General features: G+C 38.8%; 1 protein-coding gene across 1 annotated transcript in view; it reads right to left on the bottom strand.

The window, feature by feature from the left end:
- The window catches only part of Ttll5 (Tubulin tyrosine ligase-like 5), a 72,108-nt gene that overhangs the window by 53,502 nt on the left and 461 nt on the right, over positions 1-18,145 (bottom strand). The gene's annotated exons all lie outside the window — the stretch shown is intronic.

Raw genomic sequence — 18,145 nt, 5'->3', positions numbered from 1 at the left:
GGAGCAGAAAAGTTGAACCCAAGATTCTAGTAAAAAAAACCAATGGTATTAGGTTGTTGCATACAAAATGTCCGATTTTAGAAATACTATTACAGTTGACAGGTTCATTGTACGTCACTTTGAGGTACAAAGCTCTTACGATTCTATCCAGGGACCGTAACTGTTATAACCAAAAAGAAAAAAGTCATAGAACAACAAGTATTTCATCGACTAAAATCGTATTGGTTACAAATAAGGATTATAAATAACCGAAAATTTTTTCTCTTGTTGGTAAATGTTATCGATGTGAGAGAAATGCATTTCGATCACTTATAACAGCTATCGATGAGAGAAGTTTATTTTCATCGCTCATAAGAGTTATCGATGAGAGAAATTTATTTCAATCGCTCATAACAGTTATGTATCTATGAGAAAAATTTATTTCTGTCGCTCATAACAGTTATTGATGAAGGAAATTTGTAATAGTTATTATTAAATAGTACAACTTCCAAATGGTAGACAATCAATTATTTCATAAATCTTTTATTCGTAAAATTAATTACTACAATCAAAATTTAATGTGACAAAGAAACAGATTTTGTGTTGCTCTTAATGGTCTGGTGATTCGTCTTGTTGTACGAAACCTTCTCAATGAATTTCACAGGCTCGCTCCATCCGAAAAAGAGAAGACAACTCAATAATTAAATAAGCAACCAAAATGAATTTTCACATCAATAATTATTATGAACAAGTGAAAAGAAATTCGATCATCGATAACTGTTATGATCGATCGAAATAAATTTCTCTCATAGATAACTGTTATGAACGATCGAAATGAACTTCTCTCATCGATAACTGCATTGAGCAATAGAAACAGTTTTCCTTCATCGATAACAGTTATCGACGAGGATCCAGTTTTTTGAACACTAATAATAACTGTTATTTGTAACAAAAAAGTATAAAAATTGATATTTTTTAATCATTCCGTTCTTCGAATTTTTTTCTTTATATTTTGTGTACATTATCTTAAATTTCAAGAATAATCAACTTTTTATGAATGATCTCTATCATGGAAAATTTCAGAATAACTGTTATTTTTGGTCCCTGATTCTATCAATTTTAATTTACACATACAAATTTCCTTTGATATAAAGATGTCGCATCATAATGCAAAATAAAATCACATATGATATTTGGTGAAAATGTTTTCTTGTTTGAAAATTTTGTATGGGAAAATGAAAACATGTATGGGAAAAATTAGTGGGTGCAATTTAAAACAATAAAAAGGTGACAATGATTTAAGAGTGCTAATCTCTGTATTCTCCTCAGCTTGTTCAAATTATTAAAGCAAAAGTAAACTATTTATGTGGCAATTAACAAGGCACTATTCGTTGATAGTAAAAATAACTACAAACTAGAAATAGATGACAATCTTGTAAATGAAGCATGTGGGTGACCAAAAAAATGCAATTTCTTGCATAATACAATCAAGAAACGTGTGATCCTTCGATCAATAAAAAATAGTTGCGGTTACACAATCGGACATTTCATATGCAACGACTTAATCATTTTTGTTTGCAACCGAAATTTTCGTGGAAGCAGCACGCGCTGTCCGAAGCACATCGGACCCGACTAGGTGTTCCGCTAATAATTACACGACCGGTTTAACTCGGACCAATTACGGTGCAAACGTGCCGTGGAAATTGGAGCGCGCCCGGAGAGAAGAGAGCCCTCCGAGCGTAAAAGCTCGGATTATGTTTCTTCACGCGACAGTGAAAGCTCGTCGCGATCGAGACACACCATCGTGTAGGGAAAGTGATTTTGATCGCTGCAGTTTTATATATTTCCAACAAACGCCTTCCACTTTCTCGCGCGAACAACCCAAAAATTGGTCGTCTTTCTGAATTTATTGCACGGAAACCAAATAACATAGAAACGAAAAACCTTTGGCAGAGCGTTCGTACATGATTCTATGTATAGTATCGACAAATTTTTATTCTGCACTTCATTCGATAGTTTTTATTCGAGACGCGAGAAACGCACGACTCTTCGTAACAGTGTTTGAACTCGACTGAACATTGAAACTATTAATTTTAATTATTTCAAATAGTGAGATGACCACCACGAGAAGACGCAAAGAAGCTTCGCAACTTAATTTCGCGTCGAGATCTTGATTATGTCAGCGTGCCCATCTTTCGCCGACGAACTTTCTTCGTGTGCATCAAGTTCAAGGAAGTTTCTGCGAAGCTCGCGTAGTTTTTCGGCCGGAAACGGTATCGGTTGGCCTGGTTGGCGAACGGGCGTGCATGTTTACGCCGCGGTTGAAGGAACGGCTATCGAGTTGGGCAGATTTGAAAATTGCACGTGAAATATCGGTCGCGGCGTATTATGGAAATCGTTGGTACATCGGGGCAGGTACATATGCTCGTCCGATAAACCGTGACTATTACGACAGGCGTGTATAGGGTATATCCACGCGTGTCCCTCTACGCGCCTGTGTGTACATGTGTGTGTGCACGAGTGTCGTGTATCGTGGCCAGCCTATGCAAATGATCATGGGAAACAGGAAACGACGGGGTCGACGAACCGGCGGGCATTTCACCGAAACTAGTTACCCGTTCGCGCAATGAAAATCGATCGGGGATTGTTGCCCGAGAGAATCGCGTGTCCCGGCCATCGGGCAAACTTTCGTTTTAATTGCCCGTCGAAAACCGAGTGTAACGGCTCCCATTAATCGACCTCCTTGCGCCGCTAACAATTCACTTAATTGAATAGACCGGTATCAGACTGCACGAGAACTTGCGCCACGTTTTTTACCCGCGCCGCGCCGACCGGAGACCTGATCCTAAACTCGTTTGCGGGACGGAAAATCGCGACAAAGAACCACCGCTGCTCGGAAAAATTCATAAAACTGTTTCGGTTCGTGGTAAACGTTTTTTACTTGCGCGGAAACCTCTATAAGTTGGAAAATTGGTGCCATTTCTACCCTTGCGTTCCGTAGCTGCAGTGAAAATGAAATTCGAAGAGTCACCAATGCTCAAAAAATGCATAAACCTGTTTCAGTTCCTGGTAAATATTTTTTACATGCGTGGAAACCTCGATAAGTTGGAAAATTGGTGGCATTTTTACCCTTGCGCTGCGCGGTTGCAGTGAAAATGAAACTCAAAGAATCACCGGGCAAAAAAAATGCATAAAAATGTTTCGGTTCGTGGAAAATATTTTTTACTTGCGTGGAAACCTCTCGATAAGTTGGAAAATTGGTGCCATTTTTACCCTTCGGCTGCGCGGTTGCAGCGAAAATTAAATTCGAAAAGTCGACGGTGCTCAAAAAATGCATAAAATTATCGCTACTAATTATTCTGGATTAGTAAGTTAGTTTCGGGACTTTTGACCGGCTAGATTTGCTATCAGCCCCACTATACGGCTACTCGCGAAAATAATCGTCGAGTATACTCGTCATCCCAGGTAAATGGGGAAATGGGTCGCGAATGGCCCTGATTCGGTCGGCGAAGTTCATCGACGGAAACCCTTTATACACCCGGTACACGTGATTCCCGAATACATTCGATTACGGGACGCCGAATTGGCTGGCGAGGAGACTGCGACGAGTCTTAGCCCGCAGTGTTTCCCTCGTACGGAGACCCCGAACAAGAGACGTATCGATCGGGAGCTGGTTTTCGATTTCCGGCGTGTGCACACCACCACGGACGACTGTGTTCCCTCACGCGTGTATCGATGCCATAAGCGCCAGTAAGTTGTCGCATAGCGTCATTTTCCAACGATTTACCCGGGCCCACCCTCAAACTGTCGAAAATTCTCTTCTGATTAGTCTGACTTGCATTAGAAACGATAATTAGACGGCGGGTCTTCACGCAAAGTACAAATTTTCTACCTGAATTGCAACGAGCTGGAAGTAAAATCGAAATTTATTTTCTTTCTTAATATGTTTAACCCTTTGGACTCGAAGAAATTTTTATTCCAAAATCAAGATATTTCTTTTATATAACCCAAATAATTTCTATTCTATGTAATCTTCTTTACACTGTGACAAATTGAACCTTTTCTTCTCATACAACAGTTAAGCTGGCTGCTCTTTACTTTACCGGACTCAAAATTTGTGCCTTTCTCCAATAGATTATGATGTGTTTGGTATGTAATCCAGTAGATTTGTCCCCGGGGCGGCTGCAGATCGAAGTTTCGATCCAGTAGGGTCAACGGTTCAGGAGTTATGTCTGCTTAAAGTTGAGCAATTTGCAGCGCTCTTACCTGTCAAGAACACTGCAAATTGCTCAACTTTAAGTAAGCATAACTCCTGAACCATTGATCCTGCAGGATCGAAACTTCGATCTGCAGCCGCCCTGGGGACAAATCTACTGGATTACATACCAAATACATCATAATTTATAGGAGAAAGGCACGAATTTTGAGTCTGGTGAAGTGAAGTTTACCCGTAAAGCTTTTTAGAATTTATATAATACATAATTTACATAATAATTTAATAATGTTAAAATTGTTTTGCATAATCGCATGGCAATTTTTGCTGGCGCCTCAGAGTCAACATTCTAATGAAAATAATATAACAGTATGTTTAAATTCTTCGAATGTTTTTACTCTTTTAGATCACACCTGCTCATTTTTATCACAAATGCATAAAATCCGCTGTCTAATTATACTACAAAAAGTTCCTGGGAAAAAATATTCCTAAAAATTGCAGTGCAAAGGATTGTTATATTATATGTACATAGAGAAAACGAGAAGTATATGTAATTCAAGCTGGACCAACAGGATCCCTATTTGGGGTTCTGAATGTTTTCAGGACGCTCGTTAACTTTCCAGCTTTCTATGGGCTCATATAGTTCGCATCGCGCTCCAATAAGTTAACGAAGATTTCGCGCGCGACGCCTTTCCGGGGGTGAAAATAAATAAGGGAGGCTGAAACGTAGGTCGAGCGTGGCGTAGCATGGCGTGGGATCGATCGAGGCGTGACCCAAAAATTTATTCCCCAAGAAGGTAGTCGGCTAACGCGTGTTTAAACAGCGACGAGTAGCGTAATTAGCGACCCGACCGTTGCACACTGGTTTAACATGCGATCCTAACTGGGCGAAACTATCCCTGTTTCTGCCTATTTATGGTTGCTTATCAGTCGATTCTCCTGGGAACTCTGTTAGCCCTCGTAACCCCCTCATGCTTTCCCATTTCATGTAATCTTGGTAAGAATAGTAGAAAATCAATTTGATCTTCTATAAGAAAAATCAATTGTATTCGGTCATTTCCCAGGATCTTTACAATTTCTATAATTGTAAGATACAGTCTACATGGTGTCCCAAAGATGTTGTACGTCCTTAACCCTTTGGACTCGAAGCAATTTTAATTCTAAAATCAAGACGTTTCTTCCAACCCAGATCATTTTATTATCAATTTATAGAATACAGACGAATTTAGTAATATTAAAACTGTTTTGAATAATGGTTCTAATGGTGGTTAGCTTTTGTTGACATGGATTCCAGAGTCGAAACAGCTTCGAGTGCAGAGGGTTGATCTTTTTTAACGGTTGGTCAGACAGGGCTATTTACAGAAATGTATTTGAAGGCGTTTTCGAGCGACTAATGAATCCGCATCGCGTAATTAAACGTCGTAGGTCAGGAAGGGGGTGGACGTTGAATAAGGGCGACGGGGAAAGTCCAGCTTTTCCTTCAGACTGGAAAACTTGCGTCATTTCGCTGCGCCACGCGAGGTAAACACTTTCAAGCCGGTCGCCGCGATGATGTTTTCTGGAGCGTGCAATATTCTTTGGAGATGCGTTCGCCTGGCTTGGTTGCTTGGTTGCTTGCTCGAGGAGCGTCTAACGAGAGAAGGTCGAGTTATCTGATGGCGTTTTCCTGGGACGAATCGGCGTAAGGTCCGTCGAGGAGCTTTTAACGAGAGAAAATTTTCGGGAAACGAGAATTTCTCGGGTCGAATGCGTTCTCGAGGGCGACTTTAACGAGACAGCAGATTGGCCTGGTGGCGAAACGATCAAAGATCATCGTCGAAGAGAAGGCTTCGAAATTCATTTCCAAGCTGCCAGTATGCAACCTGGATCAATCATTCGGAAGCATACGATCAAACGGACGCAATCACACCGAAAACACTCGAGCAAATGGATTGCCAGTAGCCTGATGCTCGAAGAGGCCACAGGTGCTCCTTGATAGCAATATCAATCAAGCTAGCAATCGCCTGGACGCGCTATTAAATCAACGTTACAGAGCATCAGCCTCTTCAAAACGAACCAGCCGACCGAGACTGCGATTTGCGATTCGTCCGATCAAACGGTCGATCATTTCCGGCCATGTGTATGGACACATACACTAGTACACTTCCTATTAACATATGATTAACATGGATCCAATAGACATCTCGTATTTGTTCATCTGTTCTATACTTCCTTGTATTTTCTAATTATTCTAATCTGATCCCATCGATTTTCTTATAAATAGAGTCCCAGCGAAAAAGCTCGACGCTTTCCTTCCATCGAAATTGGAGAACCGATTGAAAACTCGTTCCGGAAGGATGAAGACATTACGGAGTAGTCAGCCGTCCAAATCTACTAACTAGGTTCGTGCTCGCCGATGTAAATTCGACGTTTTACATTTCAATCGACGAATTACCAACCGATCCGCCGCCACGAGGATCCGTCTTCGAATTATGCAGATTCCCCGGCGATCGACGACGTTCCGGAGCAATTTCTCTTTTTTTCTGTTCACTCGCTGACAACTCGGGGATCCATCGATCACGAGTAAGATCGCGCGAGAAACGATTTGTATGCAAACGCGAGGAAGATTCTTCCCACGCGGAATAAAACGACACACATTGTCGGGAATTCGGTGGAAAGATCCTTCTAGCAAAGTCAAAATCAAACCTCTTGAGTCATTCTCTACCAGCAATACCACAAATACATCTCTGAATGAAACAACACTCAAACACTAAATTTCAGTCATAGACAGACCTTTATGCAATATAAAAATTTTCCACCTGAACTGCGACAAGCCGGAGTGACGCAATGCCTGCAAAAGTGACCGAAAATCAAAACAACTGATTCTTAAGAAGAACAAACCTCTTCAATCTTTCACTACCAGCAATACCAGAAATACATCTCTGAATGAAACAACACTCAAACACTAAATTTCAGTCATAAATAGACAGATCTTTATTCAATATAAAAATTTTCCACCTGGACTGCGACAAGCCGGAGTGACATAGAAATTGATTGTCTCTCTTAATACGTTCAATAGGTTGAAAGTAATATAACAGTATTTTGGAATTTGTCTAGTGTTTTCAATATTTTAAATTACACCTACTTATCAAATACGAAATCACCTTTATAACAATTTGCGAAACACAGTGACAATACATCTTCGTTATTAACGACTGCTTCAGAATCATCAAATACGAAATCACCATTACAACAATTTGCGAAACACAGTGACAATACATCTTAATTACACCTATTCATTCTTGTCATACATGCATAAAATCCGCTGTCTAGTTATAAAACACTTTCGAACCGGGATCGAACAGGCTATCGGGCACGTTTATCATCGGGAATCGCCGATAAGGATAATCTGAATGATCTCGATGACACGTTGTCTCTTACCTTGACTCGGTTCCAGCGTGTTCCTCCGTAACTCGGTTGGGTTCACGAAACTATCGATCAGAGGCGGTCCCGGAATCGGGCTTTCGCGAGCTATCTATGCAAATGCGGCGCGGCGGGTATCCTGACCGCGGTCGCGACGATCACGCCGATATAGTAATCGCCGGAGATATAGTCATCGAATCTCCTCCCACTCGTTCAGCCCGCCAACAGGTATTTCCGATAGCTCCTTCGTCGAATAACAAAGCACCTGAGGCGAACGGCGTGCAAACAACCTTTTGCTCGATAGAGAAAACCCACCTCTATCCTTTTATGCGTATGTGTCACGTGTGTATGTCGCCGGTGGCCCGGAAGTGGACAACGGTAACCGTTTCGTTGCATCATCGGATGTAGATTCGTCGAACGATGCTTCTCACGGTGGTCAATTAACTGTTGTGACCGAACGTGTTCAATCGGACACCGGTTCATTTCCGATTTCGGAGCCGCGAGACACTCCTGCTGATATACACGGTGTAGAAAAAATACTGCGTACGACTAATGTGCCTATTACTTTTCCCAATGGGATTAAAGGTTCGAAGATGTTCGTAAACGAATAACTGTACGGGGTGAACTACGAATCGCGATCAGTAGAGATTATTCTGTTATTAGCAGTCCGATCGATAATGTTTTTATGTTTGCTTGGAATGTTTCAACAGAGTTTTCACAAATTTTTTGTCAATTCTTTTTTTTCATGATTTTTATTATGATTTCTGTTAGAGGATTTCAAGACGAATCCGGTAAGCATCATAACTAGACACGGCGGATCTTTATGCAAAATATAAATGTTTTGCATTGATTGTGGGAAATAGGAATAACATAGAAATTGATTACATCCCTCAACGATTTTGTTACATTGAAAGCAACATTCTTGAATTTTTTAAATCTTTTACTGTTATTATATTTCACCCAACCAATCTCTTCATAAATGCATAAAGATCCACAGTCTAATCGTAAGCAGTCTTTTCCAAAAAATTTGCTATATGATCGCGTGAAAGCTCTCTTGGAGCCATGCTACGTCTGATAAAAACATTTTCGAGTAATCTCTACCGATCACGATTCGTTGGTTCACCCTGTATAAATACTGAAGAAAATGAAATGAATAAATCCAGCTGTAACCCTCTGTATACTGTGCCGGAGTCCATTTTGACCGGGAACATCCAAATTGTCATTTACAGTAAGGAGAGCATAACTGATTTCACACACTTTAAATCAGAACAACTTTTTTATGAATGGACCAAACGACTTCAATTTCTCTGTAAGGCTAGAAAAATGAGTTTAACAAATGATGTGTAAAAAATATGTTGAAAAAATGCATTTGGACGGAATTGTGAAAAGCAATAGTAAAAATTGATTTTTACAACTTTTTTAGCTGGACCAATAACGAACATTCAAAAGATGTGTCTGGTCAACTGGCATTAGTTATATACGCTCTGAAAATTTCATTGAAATTAGTTAATTGGTTTGCGAATTATAAACGATCAAAAGTGTTAAAAATTGCTATTTTTCAAGATTTTCGGCCTTTTCACCACTTTTGATCGTTTGTAATTCGTAAACCAATTAACTAATTTCAATGAAATTTTCAGAGCGTATATAATATATACCAGTTGACACACATTTTTTAAATTTTCGTTATTGGGCCAGCTAAAAAAGTTGTAAAAATCAATTTTTAGTATTGTTTTTCACAATTCCGATCAAATGCATTTTTTCAACTTATTTATTAGACGTCATTTACTAAACTAATTCTTCTAGCCTTACAGAGAAATTGAAGTCGTTTGGTTCATTCATATAAAAGTTATTCTGATTTAAAGTGTGTGGAATCAGTTATGCTCCTTACTGTATCTATAAAAATCGTCTGTTGTTCGAGGGTGAAAAGTGTTAAAACGTTCGACGGTAGAGTGGAAGCTCGAAGTAACAGAAAAGACCGCACTAAAATCGTAAATTGATTTCATAAGGCGGCAGCCTTGCGATCTCCCTCGGGAATAAGCTCGATAACGACGATAGAACTAGACCATAACGTTTAAGAGAAGCTGAACCGGCAATATGCAATTTTTACGAAGCCCGTCAATACTATTGTAGCATTGTCTGTCTAAGGGACAAGGTCGTCGAATATTACCGGTTTGCCAGTGCACGAATCGATTTAATTAAATAATATCAACCGTTTCGATTAAAGAGACACAGTCTATGTGTCTATATGTATTCGGGACGATAATTACCTTCGATCATCTGGCTTCCAATTAGGCGGCGCGCAAACGAGCTGACACACGCTGATTAAAACTGATCAACTTCGCCGCGCTGGCAGAGCTAAATCACAGTATTACTACTTAGGTTCGCGTTACGAACAGAATAGCAAGAGATCATCGAGGTGCTTAGTAACCCTCGGCTATCTCCGTTCCATTATTGAAATTCTGTTTACATCAGCTAGGTGGAACGCGTTACGCCACTCGCCGCCGCTCTTGCATGCCGTGATCAAGAGAAATCATGTTTTCCTGCCGCTCTCGCCATTAGCGTATTCAACGGACGCCTTCTATGTTTCAACAAATTTTTGTCTTCCGTTTCGTCGTCGATGGGCGCTCATATCCGCGTGTGCGCTGATTTTAAGATTTCTTTTCAGTGTTCGCCCCTTGTCCTGCAATATTGTGTCAAGCTCGTGACAAAGATTTTAAACAGAGTCTAATAAATATGTATGTTATTAATAGACTGCGGATTTTATGCACTTATCTCGAAAATGTACACGTCAAATACCAAACTGAGAAGGCATTAGAAGGATTTAGTTATATTGTTAAATTATTTCAGAATTGTTGAGGTCATTAAAACAGAAAATGTAATTTTATTGAACTTCAGTCTCTTACAATCAACTTGGACAAACTTTATTACCACGGTTATATTAGCTTGCCGAGTTGTCGATGTTATCGTTGTATGTGTTCTAAACCTCTTCCCGATAAGCTAGGGACTTGAAACTTTAAACATGGCTCAGAACGAGATGACAATGCAATATTAAAAAACAAATTTAATTATTCTCGCCACATTCGTCGACTCAACACAAAACCATTTCCGACAAAAAAGGTGTATGTTATTAATAAACTGCGGATCTTTATGCAAAATAAAAACTTTCTACCGGAATCGCAACAGGTTGGGCTGAAATGAATATTTAATTTCTTGTTGAATATGTTTAACAGGTTGGAAGTAATATACTGGGGTACATTTAAATTCTTCAAATTATTTTACTGTCAAAATTTGGAGCTACACATTTTTATCATAAATGCATAAAATCCGCAGTCTAATTATTAATTTCCTTTAAACCGAAATAAAATTCCTTTTCGGTTTCGTCAATCTGCAGCTATTTGTGAACATGGAGGTATACAATAGATATTAAAATTTTCTCCTATTTTAGGAAAATTAAATTACGATGTACAAGAAAGTTCTAATCACTGAAACCGTAAAATGAATCGTAGGAGAAGGGGTTAATTACGCATTTTCCCGAACGTTTTGATAAAAGCGCCCTAAAACCGATGATCTCTCGCTATTCGTCGCCCCTGAAGGTCCGCCAAGCATATCTGTGACCTTTCGTTGCTTTCGGCGAACATTGTTTCCCAACGGGAATAAAAAGCCGCGCGTAGGACGTGAATTATGGCCGCGGTGGCCGCGTGTTTTACGTGCACGCGCGCGGTTGACGATTCGATCCGCGCGCGCCATGCCACGGAGAAAGGTCAACGTGCTTAGGGACTTTTTCACGGTGAAAGAAAGGAGGAAAGAAAGCTCTCCGGTGGTCGCTTGAATTTTCTGGCGAAGGCGAACGAGGTCTCCGATAGCCCCAGGGTGGAGGTGCTTTTGTTATAGGAACCTTCAAGAGAAGACTGTGCGTCCGGAAGCTGGTAGCTCTCGAGGGATTCGGTCTCGAGGACTTCGAGATCGCTTAGACGCTGCAATAAGAGGGGAATTTATTAAAAAGTCCCCAGAATAGACTATTTTTGCCCTCTAGCACACGGTCGCTGCTGAAGTAACCCTTTCCGGTCCGAATTTCCCCCTTTTACCACGCTTATATTAACTTGCCGTGTTGTTGTATGCGTCAAACCTTGTAATCGAATTTTAAACCTCTCCCCATAGTCCAATCTTGCTTTGTATACACACTTGCATCCGCGATGACAATAAAAGTAGAAAATAAAATATATAAAAAAATCTTTTTAAAATCCACGCTTACATTAAAATGTACTGAAAAGGAGAAAATCATTTTCTCCTGATTCTCCATAAAATACCGAATCCAGTTAAATGATTAATAATATTTTTCCCCAAAATTTTAAGCAATTAGTTAAAAATTTCTTCTGTTATAAAATTAGTGTCCGAATAGATAGAAAAATTTAATATAAATTTAAATAAAATTGTGACATTAGTGACTATATGTATAACATGAAAGCGTGGAGCGCTAAACTATATTGACGTAATCTTCGTGTGCGCTCCACGCTTTTATTTAATAAGTCACTAATGTCATGATTTTATTTAATTTTATATTAAATTTTTCTAGCTATTCTGACACTAATTTTATAACAGAAGAAATTTTGAACTAATTGCTTAAAATTTTAGGGAAAAATATTATTAATCCTTTAACAAGGAAAAAAATTACTTTCTCCTTCTTAGTGCATTTTAATACTAAAAAGTTTTTTAATATATTTTTTATCTTCGAAGTTGCTTCAACATCGAATAATTCAATTACATTTCCGGATGTATTATAGCGCGCGTGTTGCTAGATTAGAGAAATAGAAATTTTGAATCAATCCTTCGAATTAACAGTTCTTATTTGTCGCAATATTAAATTTCTATTCGATAAATTACTAAACGTATTCAATATAAATAAACTGCTAAAAGTGTTGTATTACATCAGTTTTATATCGGTAAAATTAAGAAAATCATATAAAATAGAAATATTTCAGGTCGGAAGAAAAATTCGGTCTTGCGAATTAGAATAGCTCCGAGTGCAAAGGTTAAAGTGGCCAAACATCTAAACTATGCGAATATAGCAGACTGCAGCAGCTCCCTGTATAGCAAAGTTTACCTTTTCCCGAGAACGAGCACGTGATTTATGAACGGAAGTGCATGGATCCCGCATGGATCAGACCGTTGAAGAATTTAGCCTCGCGATAAAACAAGTTAAAGGATCGGCACGATTCTTCAGCTTAGTCATTGCATTTCCATAGATAAACAGGCAACGAGAGATTAGGGTACGAAATTCGCTCAGTGTCACGGATGAAAAGGATACAATCTACGTGCACAAGAGAGCACGATGCACCCGCGGTGATATGTACTTGTATGAAACAAGCTTTGCCAGATCCGATGCGGATAAAAACTGAGCGTAACTATATCGTATACCGCGCGTTACTGAAAATGGACCATTATCTCGCGAAATATAGTAGATACGAGGAAAGAGATTGAATGAAAGTTATGTGGTATGAAAATGCTCGTATTACTATAGACAGGCACTAGGCTGCGGATTTTATGCATTCATAACTACAAACCCGCTGTATTTCATAGAGTATGCGGTGAAATAGGATATATGAAATCGATATAAAATTGTTTTATCTGTGTCCGGTCTTTGAACCAGTCACGATCTTTGATGCACGATGAACGATCTGTGAAATAGTTTTGTGCAAGACACTAGGACAATGTATGCACATGATTATGAATCAACAAGCATTATCTAACAGTTCGTTTTTCGCAACAATCACGATTTTCTTGTTAGATCACTTTCATCATTACGGGCGTTTCGTTTATCTGATAACGGAAATATCGTGACGCACTGAAGTTACGAAAAACATTTGTTTACAAAAATTGTTCGGTATGAAGGCTACAATCATATAGTCTAATTTTTTTGAGGACTAGAATGGTGGGGAAATTACATTTTTCTATATTATTACAAATATCTTGTTAACTATTAGGTTTAGGACATATAAAGATCAACACTTTTATACTCAGAATTTGATATTCTATCGATCTATGGTATAAGAAATAGGACATTCCATTTAAAAAACTTAATTTGACTTTGAAATCCCCCCTCCCCACCATTCTAGTCCTCAAAAATATTAGACTATGATTGTACCCTTCATACCGAACAATTTTTGTAAACAAATTTTTTTTATAACTTCAGTGCGTCACAAGATATTTCCGTTATCAGATAAATGAAACGCCCTGTATAATGATTGAAAGTTGAATTTGAATTTAGATTTAAATATAATGATTGAAAGTTGAATTTCGATTCAAATTGGGTTGCTGAGAGTTGAATTTGAATTTAGATTTAAATATAATAATTTAAAGTAATATTTTGATTTAAATTGGGTTGCTGAGAGTTGAATCTGAATTTAGATTTAAATAAAATGATTGGAAGTTGAATTTAGATTCACTTACGAAACTTTACGAAACAATGCCGAACATTTGTGGTGAAACATCTAGCAAATTAAAAAGTTGAAAACTCCACTTTTATCTTGATATTAGATATTGTTCAATATTTACAACGTTGCTCATTTCGTACAATACGTCCTGCAGAATTCCCATTAGTTTCTTTGGATTTCGCAACAAACTTTAGCCATGTAGATCGCGATACGCGGATAAGGTCCGAATCATAATCAAATCGCGCGACGCAGATCGTTCCGTGACGCTTCAGTTCAATTAGAATCGATTAACCGCACGAACGGATTGCTGTCTTTCCGTGTGCGGGACGTCTTCGCCCGGAGCATTTGCTATGAATTGGCCTAAGGGGTTCAGCACCGAAAGCAGAAAGAGAAAGACAAACTAAAGAAGGTAGAGGGAAGAGAACGAGGATATACCGTTTGTCGTTTAAATCGCGCCACGTAACACGTTTTCGCGAGGGGTTTCTTCACGTGACCCGCGAAACATTTTGCGTTAGTCGGTAATTCGTTTTACGAGGCACGAGCGAACGGTGAATTCGGCCAACTGCATTTCACCTGTAACTGGCAACTCGAGGCCCAACAGTGTTCCTTTTTCTCTCCTGTTCTGTCCTGTTCTGTTCTGGTAACGCGACCGGCACCGGTTTCTCTTTTAACCGACGGCTACGGCCGCTCGTCACGATAGAAATCGCGCCCAGTATAATTGGAGGTAATGATACTCTGTGCGGTAGACAGTAAGCCCAACGGCTCCTGTAAATAAAGGTTTCAACCCGGTTGACAAAGAATACCGTCGGAAAAAACAAATTCTCCCCATTTTTGTTCCGCAAAACAGCCCAAAAACAATCCTACATCAATATCCACGTTGTCGCTGTAAAAACGAATGGTAAATTTTATCAGGGAAACATTTGTTTAATGTTTTCACAAAAGTTTCAATCTGCATTGCATGGAGATATTATTCGGGCAGAAACGAGACTACAGTTTCCCACCCATTACATCGTGTAAAAAATTGTGGGGAAAAAATGAACAACGAAGTATAAAATTAGAAACTTCAAGCTTCAAAATGAGCCTGGGCTCATTATTGTACTATGCTTTTCTACGGAGTTATTGAAAATTTAGTATACTCAAACAATCCGTTACTGAAATTCTTTGTTAATATTGTTTGCGAACGTTCGAAGTTCCGTTCGACGGGTACCTGCATAAAATGGCCCTAGTTTTATCTCCAAGTATGCACAACAGTAATCGCGTTTCCTGCGAAGCTCGAGAAAAATGCGATTATCGATGCAGTGCGGCGTAGGGTACAACTTCTTTGGAACAATAGCGATAAGGAACGCGCTATAGCTATGAACGCCACGTTAGAACGTTAGAACAGCAAAGTGACGTCCACACATAATCTTTTTCGAATAAAGAACATTTTCAATTCCTAATTTGTAAGTAGTACAGTTATTAACAGACTGTGGATTTTTATGTTATTTATACAGATTGTGAATTCTATTATATATTTTTATTTTTATACAGGGTATTTCACCTAACTTGACCACCTTAAATATCTTTGTTGTTTTTAAAGATACCTCAAATGTCTGAAGGACAAAGTTGAATGGTAAAATGGGGCTCATACGATACCAAAAAATGTTCGTTTTTATGTAATTTTTTTTAGAGATATGAAGGTCACCTTCATTTTTTTAAATGGAATGAAGTATTTTTTAATACATCAATCGATGCAGCTGGACATTCGTTATAAAAACGTACTAACCTATGTATGTCGAAAAGTTAATAGTTCAGGAGATATTGCAATTTAAATAACTCTAAAATACCATTACTGTCATACTAAGACGTTAATGTTTACTCTTACTAGTGTAACATCTTACAATTAGTACGACAGTAATGGTATTTTAGAGTTATTTAAATTGAAATATCTCCTGAACTACTAACTTTTCGACATACATAGGTTAGTACTTTTTCATAACGATTGATGTATTAAAAAATACCTCATTCCATCTAAAAAAATTAAGGTGACCTTTGTATCTCTAAAAAAATTACATAAAAACAAACATTTTTTGGTATCGTATGAGCCTCATTTTACCATTGAACTTTGTCCTTCAGACATTTGACGTATCTTTAAAAACAACAAAGATATTTAAGGTGGTCAAGTTAGGTGAAATACCCTGTATAATAGGTCGAACATTTTACCCATCGGTAAAGCAGATAAAATAAATAGTAATTATATTTTAATGAATTCTGTATTCGCCGTTATTTCAAATAAATATCGGGTAGCTCGAGTATAGCAAGCTCTATTAGGATAATAAATGCATCATTACTGGATTGCGGATTTCATGCATTGATGATAAAAATGAAGTGAGTGAAATACGAAGAAAATCTGAGCATATTAGAACAATTTCAACATACACCTACATCGTTTCTGTTTGGACTGAAAATTTCGTTGCACGTTCGATGAAGGACTCTGGTGCAACGCGGTGCAGCCCAGAGCCGCGCATGCAACGAGTTTACCCCGGCTGACTGCGTTATCGTCTAGGACATCGGTTTTAATTGGCCTCGTTGCGAAATTCAGGAAAGTATCTTCGGGTAAAGAAAGATAGCAAGCCAATACTGGCGCGTCGTTTTGTTTCATTTCACCCCATCGCGTCGGGTTCCCAATCAGGTCGCTGCTGACCACGACAGGCTTGAACCGATTTATCCGAGGGTGAATTAATTCATTGGTCTTTGTCAAACTTGCCAACAGAAAGTCCTGTGCGCCGAGTCCATCAACAAAGTTCCAACACGGAGTTGTAACTCGATTGAACTATTTCGGGCTTCTGGTTGCGCGAAATAATTTGCAACCTCCACAAAAGAAACATATTGAAGCGTTAATGCAAGAAGAAATTTCCTTCTTTCATTATTTTACAGAAATCCTATAGAAATAATATTTCTATAAATTATATCACAAACTAACGAAAGCTCTCTAACTTGCAAACGTCAATGGGGTTCCTATGGGATTCTTCCGGAGGTTGAGAACCTCCCATCAAATACAACCTAAAATTAGCTGAATCTTCAGAGATTAATTTCACCCCAATTTCATCCGTCACACGTGCGCCTACGCCTATGTGTTACTATTAGGTATATTAGATACGGTTATTACTCCCATTAAACGTTTTTGAGAAATCAGTGAACGATTAGTTCACTACACGATGTGAGAAGAAATGTTTGGTCGGAATTGTAGAGAAAATATTAAAAGCTGCATTTTTTATGTAGGCCAATATCGAAAATTTAAAAAATACGTTTTGTAGATCTGTGTCAATTATATGCATTTTGAAAGTTTCATCGAAATCGGTTCATGCGGTAAAAAAAGACAGACATTGAAAGATGTAGAAATCTTAAACCAATTCATCTCGAAGCAATTTTGACCATCTTTAAACTTTGTGGCTCGTTGCAACGTCGACCGATTTTTATGAAATTTCCAGGATATGTTTAATTGATACTTCCAATTTTTGTCAAAAATTTTGTTCACGTTGTATAGCACGAACCAGCAACAATTGTATAATGTCTATGAATGTATGCACTACACATCCCCAAAGTTCCACAATCCTCCGAATTCTCTTATCCCCGATCTTCCACCTTGAAGTAACACGTGAAAAATGCTGGAACGCGGGCGAATGACAGGCAGGAGCCCCGTCTCGGTGCTGCATCTCGTGTTTGTATACAAACACGTGTCTCGGCCCTAATTGTCGAGATTAGGTCGTGAGTACTGTGTTTTAAGAAACATTTCCGCCTCGAAAATGGTCGAGATGGTGTTTCGGTTTAACGAGGGAATCGGAGGATTGGTATAGCCGCTCGAGGAGCATTCGGCATGGCATGGCGAGCGGAAAATTCGTGACAGGATCGCGTCGTCGTTGTTTCTCTAACGTTTCGGAAAACTGTTAGAAGAAACCCATGTGCCAGGACAGGAATAGAACGCGTAAAAATAAGCGATGCTTTTCGGGGCCCGAGTACGTCGGATGCGGGGAAGCAGACATCGCTGCCAGACTTCGATCAAAATGAATTAAACAAAATCGCGAAAAGCAGGATGGTGCCCTTCGAAAATCCCAAGATGTCCAAAGTAAAAAATTTACCC

The sequence above is a fragment of the Lasioglossum baleicum genome, chromosome 7 (assembly GCF_051020765.1).
Source record: "Lasioglossum baleicum chromosome 7, iyLasBale1, whole genome shotgun sequence".
Lineage (NCBI taxonomy): Eukaryota > Metazoa > Arthropoda > Insecta > Hymenoptera > Halictidae > Lasioglossum > Lasioglossum baleicum.
Note: the sequence above shows the minus strand (reverse complement) of the source record. Positions and strands in the feature narration are given on the sequence as shown.